The following is a 13,382-nucleotide window of genomic DNA, read 5'->3' on the forward strand; positions in this document are numbered from 1 at the left end:
CCGGCAGAGGTCACGCCCTCCACCGGCTCTCTGGCAAGTCTTTCCAAATTTGAATTCACCTCCCAATCACCCGGCCATCTTGTTAAGATGCAGGTTTGAATTCAGTAGGTGTGGAGTGGGGCTTGAGATTCTGAGTTTCTAACAAGCTCCCAGATGATGCCGGGGCTGCTGGCCCAGGAGCCACGCTTTGACTAGTGAGGGTCAGCATCAGTCAGAGTTTGGCCAGAAATCTAGACACCACTGCAGGTATTCTCGCAGGAGGATCCAATCCAGGGAACATCATGCTTATGTAACCCTCGGAATGGGGCGACGGTCGGGAGAGTTGAGGGAATCGGGACGCGTGGTGAGAAGCTGTTAGCCGTGCTCCCGGCAGCCTGCAGCCCTGCAAACTTCACGCCTGCCGTCTGCTCCTGCTTCTCCTTGGGTTTTGCCTTCCAAATCTCGCAGAACCCTGATGGCAAGGCAGTCTGGGGAATATAGTTTGCGAGCCTCCCTCCTCTGAGAAAGAAGTGACAGGGCTGATTATTAGCAGCAGGATCTGGCACACCTTCCCTTGAGGCTCAGTCGTCAACCTACCCCTTTTCTCCCTCTTTGCATTTGTCTTCTAGCCTCCTAGGCATCTCGGTGAAAACACTCGGAACCCTGGTTGACTTCTGTCTTTTCGGCCACTTGAAGATACTCACCGAATCCTGTCGGGTCTTCAGCCATCCCTCCCACATTTCCCCTCCTTTCCGTTCACCTTGTCATTTCTATGGGCTCTTACTCCTTTACGTTTGGATAATCAGAGAAGCCCTGTGGCCACTCGCCTTTATTAGCTTGCCTTTAATCTGCTACCCTCCACCCTTCTTCTTCCCCCTCCCGCGTGTGCGGCTCCCAGGAGCAAAAGGGGTGAGCAATGTCGGAATTATTTTTTTTTAAAGCGTGTGCGTTTTCATTGTTTTAAAGTTTACTTGTTTTTAAGGAATCTCTCTACCCAATATGGGGCTTGAACTCATGACCCCAAGATCAAGAGTCACATGCTCTCCCAAGCGAGCCGGCCGGGGACCCCAATATCTGAATTGATTCTACCAGTGAGATGGGCAAATTTACACTTTGAAGCTAGAAAAATACTGTTTAAAATGAGCGCTCAGAAGGAGAGCCCTTAAAGAGTCTCCAGTGGACTTTTACTCTGGGTTTCAGGAAGATGCCGTGGGACCAATATGGGTCTAGGGAAGCAGAAAACTGACTCCTTGTTCTGCCTTTACTCTCACTGTGTGGCTTTGGACAAGTCGCTTCCCCTCTCTGAATCTCCTGTAACTCCTGAAGAAAAGTGAGATGGGTAGGCAAAACTATCATTTTCAAGCCCTTTTTTTTCCCACCCTGTTGACAGATAATCTTAAAAATGCATAATATATTATGTTTGATTTGGGGACTGAGTGCATGTTAAAATGGCCAGAGTAGAAACATAAGTTTCCTCATCTGACTGCAAATCATAATAGGGAGTTTTATTTCACTCGTCTCATGAGAAACTCAACAATTGTATTCGTATCATATGCGCTTCGAGATAATGTGTTATGGAAAAGGGCGCCGTGTCCAATTTCTTTACCAAATTGCTACCAGAGAGCTGACGATAGCTTCTTTCCATGGAAAATCCAACTCTTCTCTAATAGTATGAGCTTCTCCAGTTTTCTCCCGGTTTCATACCTTGCCTGAGAAATGTCTTAAGTTATTTTAACGTGTCTGGATTACTGATTGATAGATATTTGAAAATCTTGCACTCTGTACGTATCAATTTATTTTTGAAGACTCGTTTTAGAGCAGTTTTAGGTTTACCACAAAGATTCCTCATATATCCATTGTCCCCACACATCATAGCCTCCCCCATTGTCAACATCCCCCAGAGTGTTGGATTTGTTACAACTGATGGCCCTACATTAACACGTCATAATCACCTAAAATTCACAGTTTATCTTTGGGTTCACTCTTGGTGTTGTGCATTCTGTGGGTTTGGACCAAAGTATAATGACATGTATCCATACAGAGTATGACAATATCATACAGTGTATTTTCACTGCCCTAAAAATCTTCCGTTTTCTACCGATTCGTTTTTTTTTTTTTTTTTTTTTTTTGCTCCCACCAGCCCCTGTCAACCACTGATTTTTTATTGTCTCTATAGCTTTGCCTTTTCCAGGATCTCATACAGTTGGAATCACACAGTTTGTAGCCTTTTTGGGTTGCCTTTTTTCACTTAGGATTATGCATGTAAGGTTCCTCCATATCTTTTCATGGCTGGATTTCTTTTTAGCATGGGATGATTTTCCATTGCCTGGAGGGACCACAGTCTACTTGTCCATTCATTTACTGAAGGTTATCTTGGTTGCTTCCAAGTTTTGGCAATTATGAATAAAACTGCTATAGATATCCATGTACAGGTTTTTCTGTGGACATAATTCTCATCTCCTTTGGGAAAATACCAAGGAGTGTGATGGCTGGATTGTACGGGAAGAGTATGTTTAGTTTTGTACAAAATCACCAAACCGTCTTCCAAAGTGGCTGTACCATTTTACATTCCCACCAGCAATGAATGCGAGTTCCTTTTGTCCCACATCCTTGCCAGGATTTGGTGGTCGGCAGGGTTTTGGATTAGCTCATTGCTCTTTTAATTTGCATTATCCTGATGACACCTATGGATTATCTTTTCATAGGCTTTTCTGTCATCGTATATCTTCGTCTTCTTTTTAAAAAATGTTTATTTGAGAGAGAGAGAGAGAGAGAGAGAGAGAGAGAGAGAGAGAGAGAGAAAGCATGAGCAGGGGAGGGGCAGAGAGAGAGAGGGAGACACAGAATCCAAAACAGGCTCCAGGCTCTGAGCTGTCAGCACAGAGCCCAATGTGGGCCTCAAACCCATGAACCATGAGATCATGAGCTGAGCTGAAGTCAGACACTTAACTGCCTGAGCCACCCAGGTGCCCCTGTATATCTTCTTTGGTGAGGTGTCTGTTCAGGTCCTCAGCCAATATTTAAATGAAGTTGTTAGTTTTCTCATTATTGAGTTTTAAAAGTTCTTGGTATTTTTTGGATATATCCAAATCTATCATATGTGTCTTGTGCAATTATTTTTTGGCAGACTGTGGCTTGTCTTCTCATTCTCTTGACAGTGTTTTTCACAGAGAAGTTTTTCATGTTAATGAAGTCCAGCTTACCAAGCATTTCTTTCATGGGTCATGTCTTTGGTGTTATTTCTAAAAAGCCATCATTATATCCCAAATCATCTAAGTTTTCTCCTATGTTATCTTCTAGGAATTTTATAATTTTCAGTTTTACATTTAGGTCTGTGATCCATTTTGAGTTAATTTTTGTGAAGGTTGTAAAGTTTGAGTGTACATTCTTTTTTTTTTCATGTGGATGCCCCGTTGTTCCAGACCATTTGTTGAAAAGATTATCTTGGCTCCATTGTATTGCGTTTGTTCCTTTGTTAAAGATCGGTTGACTATATATTTGGGTCTATTTCTGGGCTCTCTATTCTGTTCCCTTGACCTGTTTGTCTCCTCGACCTGTTTGTCTCCTCTCTCCAACACCACACTGTCTCGTTATCTGTAACTTTATAGTAAGTCTTGAAGTCAGGTAGCATCAGTCCTCTGACTTTGTAATTCTTCCATATTGTGTTAGCTCTTCTGGTGCTGATTTCCGTGATGTATATTAGTTGCTAAATATTGACATAAGAGGGAAAGCTTCAGGCTGCTTTTTGAAAGCATTTCTCTGCAAATGACACGTTCTGGATGGGTGTCGTTTTTATTCCTAATAAATGAATAGACACATTATATATTCATTACTTTATTGTCTCTTTTAAGGGTGGCTTTTGAAGTCTTAGAGATGGTGTCATGTTTCTTCTGCAAATATTGATTAATCAAAAGTCATAGATCTTCAGAAGGCAAATTGGAAGAATTATTACCATTTTTAGACTCCTCAGTCACGTGCTGTATATCAGCATCAGTGTTCCCTATGTTTTCTGTCTTTAACCTGGTATATCAAAGATGGAAATTAAACATGTATGATAAGAATAAAAACAGTACTAACCAAAACCCTGACATCAGCTGGTGTTGATAGATCGAGATGCTTCATGAGCAAGCTCATCTATTAATCAACCACTGCACTCCCACCTGATACTTATTTAAATGGAAACAAAATATTAAAATAATTATTTTATAATGGACTGATTGAAAAAAACAGAATTCCAGTATAATTGATATACAGTGTTACGTATTACTTTCAGGTGTACAATATAGCAATTCAGCAATTCTATATATTACTTAGAGCTCATCACAATAAGTGTACTGTTTTTTACCTTATCTAATCTTTAAAAACTTTTTTTAAATGTTTATTTTTGAGAGACAGATGGTGAGCGGGGGAGGGACAGAGAGAGAGAGAAAGACACAGAATCTGAAGAGGCTCCAGGCTCTGAGCTGTCAGCACAGAGCCTGACCCTGGGCTCGAACTCACAAGCCATGAGATCATGACCTGAGCCAAAGTTGGACGCTCAACTAACTGAGCCACCCAGGTGCCTTGTATCTTATCTTATCTTATCTTATCTTATCTTATCTTATCTTATCAGTATGCATTTAATCCCTTTTACCTATTTCACTCCTCCCCCCTCCGCCCCTCATCACCACCCTTCTGGCAATCACCAGTTTGTTCTCCATATTTAAGAGTCTGTTATTTTGTTGATCTCTTTTTTCCCGTATTCCTTTGTTTGGTTTCTTAAGTTATATAGTGGACTGAATTTTCAAAACAGAAATGGAAAAAGACGCAATGGCCACCATTACCACCTGGACCCTTAGGACATGCTTGCAGATCTCTGAGTGTTTCCATGAAACACTGGGGTTAGTGATCGCTCAGGAGTCTTCCAGCTATAACGTTTTATGTGTCTATGGATTAAATTGCAAAAGGGCTCCATGAACTGGAGAGATGCAAATTGCTCTATCTTGTAGGCATTCTGGCAGTTATGGTTGTTATGAGAATAAAGACTAAATATTTTAGAATCCTTAATTTCAGGTATCCTGAGAAATAGCACGCGTTTTCCATATGTGGTGCCTCACCTCCTTTCTCACTTTCATTTTAGTTAAGCTGTTACCTTGTGTCGAGAGATTCTAGGAGGGAGAGAGAGGAGTCCTTTCAAAAGAAAGCAAGGAGGACATGCTGAATAAAGGAGAACAGATCATGTGACATTTCTAAAGGTAAATTAAGTGTTATAAAATGTCAACAGGAAGTAATACTTTATCTCATGGTTATTTGATTTCTGTCTTTGGTTCAAGGTTGCCTTTTTTCTCATCTCGCTATTGTGAAAAGACAGCATTATATTGAACATTTCACAAGAAATGTCAATTCTGTGGTCCTTCTCATTTATGTGTTTTAACAGATAGCTTGTGGAGAGTGTAGGAAAATGCTGCCTATTTAACTAGCCTGAAAACAAACTAGGTCAGACTGAAACAGATAGCAAATAAATAAGCAAAGATAAAAACGGTTTGGCCTTCTGTACTTCCTCACCAACCCTTCTGTCTTTGCTGTGAGTGTTCTTAGATTCTGTATTGTTCGTTTGGCATCCATTAAGTGCAGGGCCAAACCACTGGCCAAAGTTGTTTCTATCTGTCTTGTGGTCCAGCTTTGGCTGGATAAACGGATAGGAAAAAAAGTAACGCGTGCGCGCGCGCGTGTGTGTGTGTGTGTAGTGTGTGAAATAAGTCAGGCAGAGAAAGACAAATACTGTATGATCTCACTTATGCGTGGAGTCTAAAAACATTGAGCTCATTGAAAACAGAGAGTAGTGGTTGCCTATGTGAGATGATAGGTATGTTGATGAGCTTAGTATTGGTGATTATTTCACGATGTATACTCTATCAAAACATACACTTGTACACCTAGACATATGCACTATTTGTCCATTACACTTCGAAAAAGTTGGGAGGTGGAGAGGAAACCAAACCAAAACCTAATTACAGGATTTTTCTTTGGACCGTCACTTCCACCCCCCCCCCCCCCAGTAGAAACCACGTAGGCAACGATCCGCAAGTGGGGTGATGTTGCCCAAACGCACTGCAGGAACTAGACGCTGGAGGCGCAAGCGTCACGGGATCTGGGTGCCGGGAAACCTGTCCGTGCTGCAAGAGACCGGCACGAGGGAGTCTGGTGCGGTGTGGGGGCTGGGCTCTGGGAAAGGTGCCCACGGACGGAGGGGGGCAGTGGGGGAGCTGCAGGGGTGGAAGCTACTGATGCTGAGGGAACCTAGCAAGAGTGCGACAGAAACCAGGAAGCGAAATGCCTTTCTCTGCCAGTGTCCGTCCGGCGCCCTCTATTGACCACATTTAGCATCATGCCTGCTGAGAAGAAACCTATTTAAAGTGCTCAGACCCATTTCACAGAGCAGGCAATAGTGGTCGGTTTTGAGGAAGTATATACTACTATATGGTTTGCTTGTTTGTTTGTTTGTTTGTCTGCCAGAAAGAAAGAACACATGCACCAGCCAGGGAGAGGTAGAGAGAGAGAATCTTAAGCAGGCTCCACGCTTAGTACGGAGCCCGCTGCGAGGCTCGATCCCACAACCCTGGGATCATGACCTGAGCCGAAATTCAGAGCCAGTTGTTTAACTGATTGAGGCCCCCAGGTGCCCCTGTATTATAGTATATAATATATACGTACATACTATATGTATAAATGTATATAGAGTAGGTCTGATGGCAGTAAGTGATATAGAGAACATTAAAACGAGGTAAGAGGACAGCGAATGGCTGAGTGGGATCTACTTTAGGTTGGCTGAGGGATGCTATTCGAGCTGAAGTGAGAATGACACGAAGAAGCGAGCCATGCGACCATATAGAGGACGAGTGTCCCTTGGTAGAAAAACCAACAAGCGTGAAAGCCCTGAGACGAGAAGGCACCTAGACTTATTGAAGAACATGAACGAGAACTTTAGAAATGGCAGCATGTTGTATCCCCAGAGCTGAGGACAACTGAAGCCACCGGGCCAGATCTAGGAGATGTCAATGACTTCGACCAGTCCTAGGATGCAAAGTCATTCCCTGTCTTACTGCAGAATGAGGTGGCCTTTCTAATAAGTTCTCATTTCCAAGGACCTCGTAGGTCTACTGCTGCCCCTTAAAAGGTTGAACATGGAGTTATAGGAGCCAGCACAGCCACTCCCAGGTATGTGTCCAAGGGAAATTAAAACATATGTGGAGGGGTGCCAGGGTGGCTCAGGCGGTGAAGTGACCAACTCTTGATTTCGGCTCAGGTCGTGATCTCCCAGTTCGTGAGTTCGAGCCCCTCATCAGGCTCTGCGCTGACAGCATGGAGCCTGCTTGGGATTCCCTCTCCCTCTGTCTCTGTCTCTGCCCCTCCCCTGCTCATGTTCACTCACCCTCTCTCTCTCTCTGCCTCAAAACAGATAAATAAACTTAAAAAAATAAAACATATGTTGACACTAAAACTTGTAGATGAATGTTCATAATCCAAGTGTTATCCACTGTAGCCCCAAAGTGGAAGGTGACCCAGTGTCTACCTGCTGATGAATGAATGAACAGAATATGGTGGACCAATACTATGGAATAGCATTTATCCACAAAAATGAGTGAGATACCGCTACAACATGAACGGTACGCTACACAATGGCTGGGCCTGGGAAGCATTCTGCCAAGTAAAAGAAGCCGGACACAAAAGACTGCCGATAGACGTGAGGTTGTCTTTGGTGCGAGGGAGGTTAGTGACGAAAATGATTGTAATGAAAATCGATAGTGGTGATGGGCGCACGACTCTGTGAGTGTACTAAAAAGCATTGAATTGTCTGCTTTAAATAGGAGACTTGTATGGCATCTCAGGAGAGCTGTCACAGTAACATTCTATTGCTGACTCCTTGCACGAAAGGTCCAAGAATCCTTCGGAGTCTTTAGTACAGATTGAAAGGACACATCTGTTGACGTGTACCTTTTCAGCGAACCAAGTGCTACATAACAGAATCTCGAAGTAGGCTCAGCCCTTGGTGTTGTTGACACGTACATCTGAAAAGTCCCCTGCAAGTCCCAGGTCAGCTGTCTTGTGGATTTTTGCCTCATTCTGCCACTAGGTCTATTTTTTGTAAACTCGTAGGAAAGACAATGAATTTGGAATCAAGATCTAGATTTGAAACATAGTCCTGTCACTAGCTCTGCAACCTTGAGCTATTTACCTAAACCTCTCTGAGCCTTAGCTTTCTTTTTTTTGAAATAGGGAGAGTAAAACATGGGTCTACACGTGTTGTGAGAAGCAAATTAATGTATATCAAAGTGCCTTGGAAGTGGGGTGCCTGGGTGGCTCAGTCAGGTAAGCACCTGACTCTTGGTTTCAGCTCAGATCATGCCACTCTCTCTCCAAGGAAACAAAACTTAAAAAAAAGCGGCTGGGAAGTTACGCAATTACAAAGATACAGTGAGCTCTTGTGTGATTAAACATGCACGCGTGTGTTGTGTGTGTGCGCACATACTCCAAATGACTTCCAAAACTTTGTCACCCTTCCACTTTGTAAGACGTTACCTCAGTTGCATTTCTCTCGGAAGCCTGCTCTGTACACAAAACCCTACTCTCTGCGCAAGCAAACCCGACCAATCTGCAAACCAGGTTGGTTTATTGGATCCGTATGATTGCTACGTCTTCCCCCCCCCCACCTGTTTGCAGAAGAGGAAGTAGAAACGAGGTAAGATTAAAGGAATCCACTTGTGTGGCAGTCGTGGCAGTCTGAGTGTGCCACTCAGATTTTTTAAGAGACAACTTTCTTTTTTTTAATGTTTATTTATTTTTGAGAGAGAGAGAGAGAGGCAGAGTACCAGTGGGGGAGGGGCAGTGAGAGAGGGGGAGGCACAGAATCGGAAGCAGGCTCCAGGCCCCGAGCTGTCAGCACAGAGCCCGACGCGGGGCTCGAATCCGCGAACCGTGAGATCATGACCTGAGCCGAAGTCGGATGCTTCACCGACTGGGCCACCCAGGTGCCCGAGACAACTTTCTATATGGAGGGCCTTCAGTTGACAACCTCCACATGCAGCGCCTTTGGTCTCCACTGGGGCGTTCAAGCCTGGGACAGGCTCTCCTTGGGCGGCTCTGGCCAGTGACTGAGCACAGTGGCATACTAGGGTCTGGCTATTTCCAGCTACCACTCTGGAGTTCCCTCTTGGGCTGGATGAGACGTTCTAAAACCTACACCACAACCTGAGCCTCTTTGTAACCACCCCTCCTTCCTTCCTCCCTCCTTTCACACATACCATACCTGTGTTGTTCTCGGAAAGCTTCTACACCTAGTCCCGCCCTCTGTTCCCCCTTTTATATCACAGTGGCTACTGCCAATAAACCCTTTGCACTTCTGACTCTGTCTTGGTATCCCCATTCTGGAGGACCTAAAATGACATTCTTTGGTGGAGACAAGACTTAAACCCAGTCTTCTGACTCCGAGCTTATTCCATAGAGCTGTCTGCAGCCGCTGTGTATAGTTAACTGGGACTAACTAGAAGACGCCAACTAGATTAATGAACTATTGCCTGGGTTTTTTAATGACCCAGTCCCTGTATGGAGAAAACCAATTTCTAGAAGGAACAGGTTTTTGTGGTTGAATCCAATACACTCTCTTAAGAGCATTCATTCATTTGGCAAGAGGAGAGAAATGAACCAATAGTTGATATGCTGGCAAGCACTACTCTGAATCGCATTCATGGCTTCCCATGAACTATTTCCTGGGGGCGTTCAGTAGGTATGTGCAAAGGTCTGCCCCAGCACCTGTACCCCTGCCGGTATTCCCTGAAACAAAGTGCTTCCCTCCTTAATGCCCAACTGAGATCAGCTACTCAGAGAATGGAGGCTTGGAAGCAGATTTGAGATGGGAGCAGGGAAGAGGTAACTTTTGGGGTGTGCAGAGCACGTTAGGGGAATCTAGGTCTGCCAAGACGAGAGTATTGGATCTCAGAGGCGGGGAAATATGCAGACCAGAAGGGCCATACAGACTTGTGTCGGCTGCTTTGCATTTTTTTCCCCAGAGCCCCTGCACAGCAAGATCTTTCGTGCCCTCTCCCCGACCTACGCTCTCAATTAAAATGCAAACACATAGACTTTATTGAGCATGTATTATATGCCGAGCTCCATGCAAGGAATCTTGGGGATTCCCAAATTTACAATCTAACGGGGAGACACATATGAAGAGGTCCTCTAAATGCAAGGAAGGATGTGCCCGGGACTCTACTAGTAGCTGTAAGGGTGAGAGCGAATGGAGAGATTGGTTCTGAAAGGGGCTCTCTAGGAAGGCTTATTGAAGTCAGTGTGACGAGATCACACTTAGGGGAGCCAACAAGGATGTTGAGTTGTTGCAGAGTCAAGACCAGGACGGGGAGGAGCCGGGGTGAGTGCTGCCGCAAATGTCAAAGAAGTCAAGTCACACATGGTCTTGGGCGCCAGGGTAAGGAGCACGTATCGTCTCCTATAGACACCCAGGTGGTACTGACAGGGTAAGGGTGTGTGGAGGGAGTGGGTTTGTAGGATTTTTTTCATATGAAATTCTTTTATGTTTATTTATTTTTGAGAAAGAGATCGAGAGAGTGCAAGTCGAGGAGGGCAGAGACAGAGAGGAAGAGAAAAATCCCCAGCAGGTTCTGTGCTGTCAGCACAGAGCCCGCCGCAGGGCTCGAACTCACAGACTGTGAGATCATGACCCGAGCTGAAGTTGGACGCTTAACCGACTGAGCCACCCAGGCGCCCCACAGCTGAGCCTCTTTAGATTTCATGTTTCTCATCTGTAAAAGAAATGTGGCCTCTGAAGCTCCCCCTACCCTACACCTGTAGGATTCTGGTTTATTTATTTTTTTTTTAATTTTTTTTTTAACGTTTATTTATTTTTGAGACAGAGAGAGACAGAGCATGAACAGGGGAGGGCCACAGAGAGAGGGAGACACAGAATCCGAAACAGGCGCCAGGCTCTGAGCTGTCAGCACAGAGCCCGACACGGGGCTCGAACCCACGGACCGTGAGATCATGACCTGAGCCGAAGTCGGACGCTTAACCGACCGAGCCACCCAGGCGCCCCGAGGATTCTGGTTTTAATAGCTCGCCTAGACACGGCTTAGATGATGATAGTTCGCTTATCACCGAAGTGAAAATCTCCCGGAATGGGGTCTCTACCCTTGATGTGAAGTAGTTAAGCAGTGAGCAGTTTAATCTGACAGTTATCACCAAGGTTCCAAAGTAGATTTATCTACACTGGGTCGACTATCTGGTTAAGACACGTCTACTGTCCGAGAGGCACCCTCCTCAGCTTATGTTTTCTAAGACCACTGCTTTGGTTCCACGCTGGAAATCTGATGTCTACTTTGCAATGGCCCCAGTAAGCCCAGGAAGGAGTGGCCTGTCGGCCTTGCTGCTGTTTAAATGTGTGGGAGCTGCCCCCAGGTGACCCTGTTCATTAAATCTGATGGCTTGTTGGGTCCAGGAAGGCAGCGCAAGGCAGGAAGCTGCATAACTGAGTGTTGCAATGGGTGTTTTGGGTTTTCTAAGCCTACTTTCACCCCAGCCCTTTCAAGGTAACCGTGTCCTTGGAGGTGGTGGAAGGTTGGCCTGTTGAGCGGGTCGTAAGCACGAAACGATAAACCCGGGGCCAGGGAGACGGGTGTTCTCTTGCCTGTCTGGCAAGTCGTACAAAGACTGTGGGCTTTGGAAGGCTCTTAGACGTCACCTCACCTAAATCTCCCATCTTACAAAGAAGGGAGCCGTTGAGTCAGCTTGCTTTCTTCTCATTCGCAGATATTTGCGTGTAGTTCTTCTGTGGCCCCTTCCCTCCTCCTCGCTGACCAGAATCATGGACTTTGCTTCTCATCCAAATGTGATTTCTGGCCAGCTGAATCCTCGTGATGATGACTGTGGCTCAGCTAGAGAAAGGAATCTTGCATGAGGAGACTGTCAGCTTATTCATTTAGCTATTCCAAAGGGGCCTCATTGCTCTTTCATAACGATCTTCCTGAACATCGATGTAAATTCATCGAACGCTCATTCAGCAGCTCTTATTGAACTGGTATTGTTCTCCTCTCAGAGATGAGTAAGCTATGTTCCCTGCTTTGAAGAACTCATTCTTTTAGGGGGTGGACACTCTAAAAAGCAACTGCAATTTCATGTGACAAGTGCTATTAAAGGGAAATGTACGTAGGGACAAAGACAAGGGAGCAATTAGTTCCGCCTGAGGTGGGAGAGATTGAAGCACAGCGACACCTGAGCTGGCCCTGGGAGGGGAAGGTGTGGCAGGTAGTTGAGGAGCGGAGGCTTGATGTGGGGGAGGACGTTCTAGACAGGGTGATGACTCAAAGTCACTGAAGCACACAAGAGGAAGGCACATTCAGGAAGCGGAGCTGGGGTTTAGAGCGTCTGGGTGCAAAGGGACCCCGGTGGTGGCCCCACATTTCAAACGAGAGCAGGACTGGAGGGGGGTTGGTAAGGCAATCCAAGGCCCGTGGGGCTTGTCCTGTAGCTGTCGTCCTACAGTTGGTGGCCCGTGGCAGTCTGCGAGCATGACATGGTTTCGAGAAACAGCCTCGCAGCCTCAGCGCGCAGAAGGCCCTCGATGTGAGACCAGTGGGAACCCCTCCCTCGGTGCAGAGCTATCCCTGACCGCGGCGACGTGGCTTCATTTCTCTGCGTGTGTCGAGCTCTGCTTGGCGCTAATCCTTACCCAGAAGATGCAGGGCAGTGGTCCCAGATCGAGGTCCTTGCCGGCAGCTTCCATTTCTGGTGAGAGTGCTCTTGCTGGCTTGCAGATGGCCGCCTCCTTACTGTGTCCTCACATGGCCCCTTCTCTGCGAGTGTGCAGACAGAGATCTGTGTCCCTTCTCCTCACAGGACACCGGTTCTGTAGGATTAGGACCCCACTCTTATGACTTCCTTGCACCTTACTTACCCTTGTCAAGGCCCTCTATCCAAGTACAGCCACACTGGGCTTTGGCACTTGATCGTACGAGTGTGGGAGGGGACACAACTCGGTCCCCAAGAGCAGCTGACCTCCCTTCTTGCCCTGCTTAGCAAGCAACCCACACAAATTGCGGTTTCACGCGGAGCGAGAAACTGAATGAGCAGAAACCCTACGACAACCATCATCTCTGCAGACAACGAACGAAAGCCAGACGTGCCATGCGAGAGTCCGGTTTTGCCCAGCGTCCCCGCCGTTGTGTCTTCTGATGTTCCTTCTGGCGGAGGGGTCAGAGACCCCTGCATTTCCCGAGCGGCCGTAGCGCTGGTGTCACTGTCCATGCTGATGTTGGATGTGCACTTGGGCGATTTCTCACTCAGCCCCGGGTAGCCCTGATCTGGTCTTCTGAACAGCCTGCCTTTTCCCAGTTCTAGCACTGCCTTCCATGTTT

Source organism: Neofelis nebulosa, chromosome X, assembly GCF_028018385.1.
Source record: "Neofelis nebulosa isolate mNeoNeb1 chromosome X, mNeoNeb1.pri, whole genome shotgun sequence".
NCBI lineage: Eukaryota > Metazoa > Chordata > Mammalia > Carnivora > Felidae > Neofelis > Neofelis nebulosa.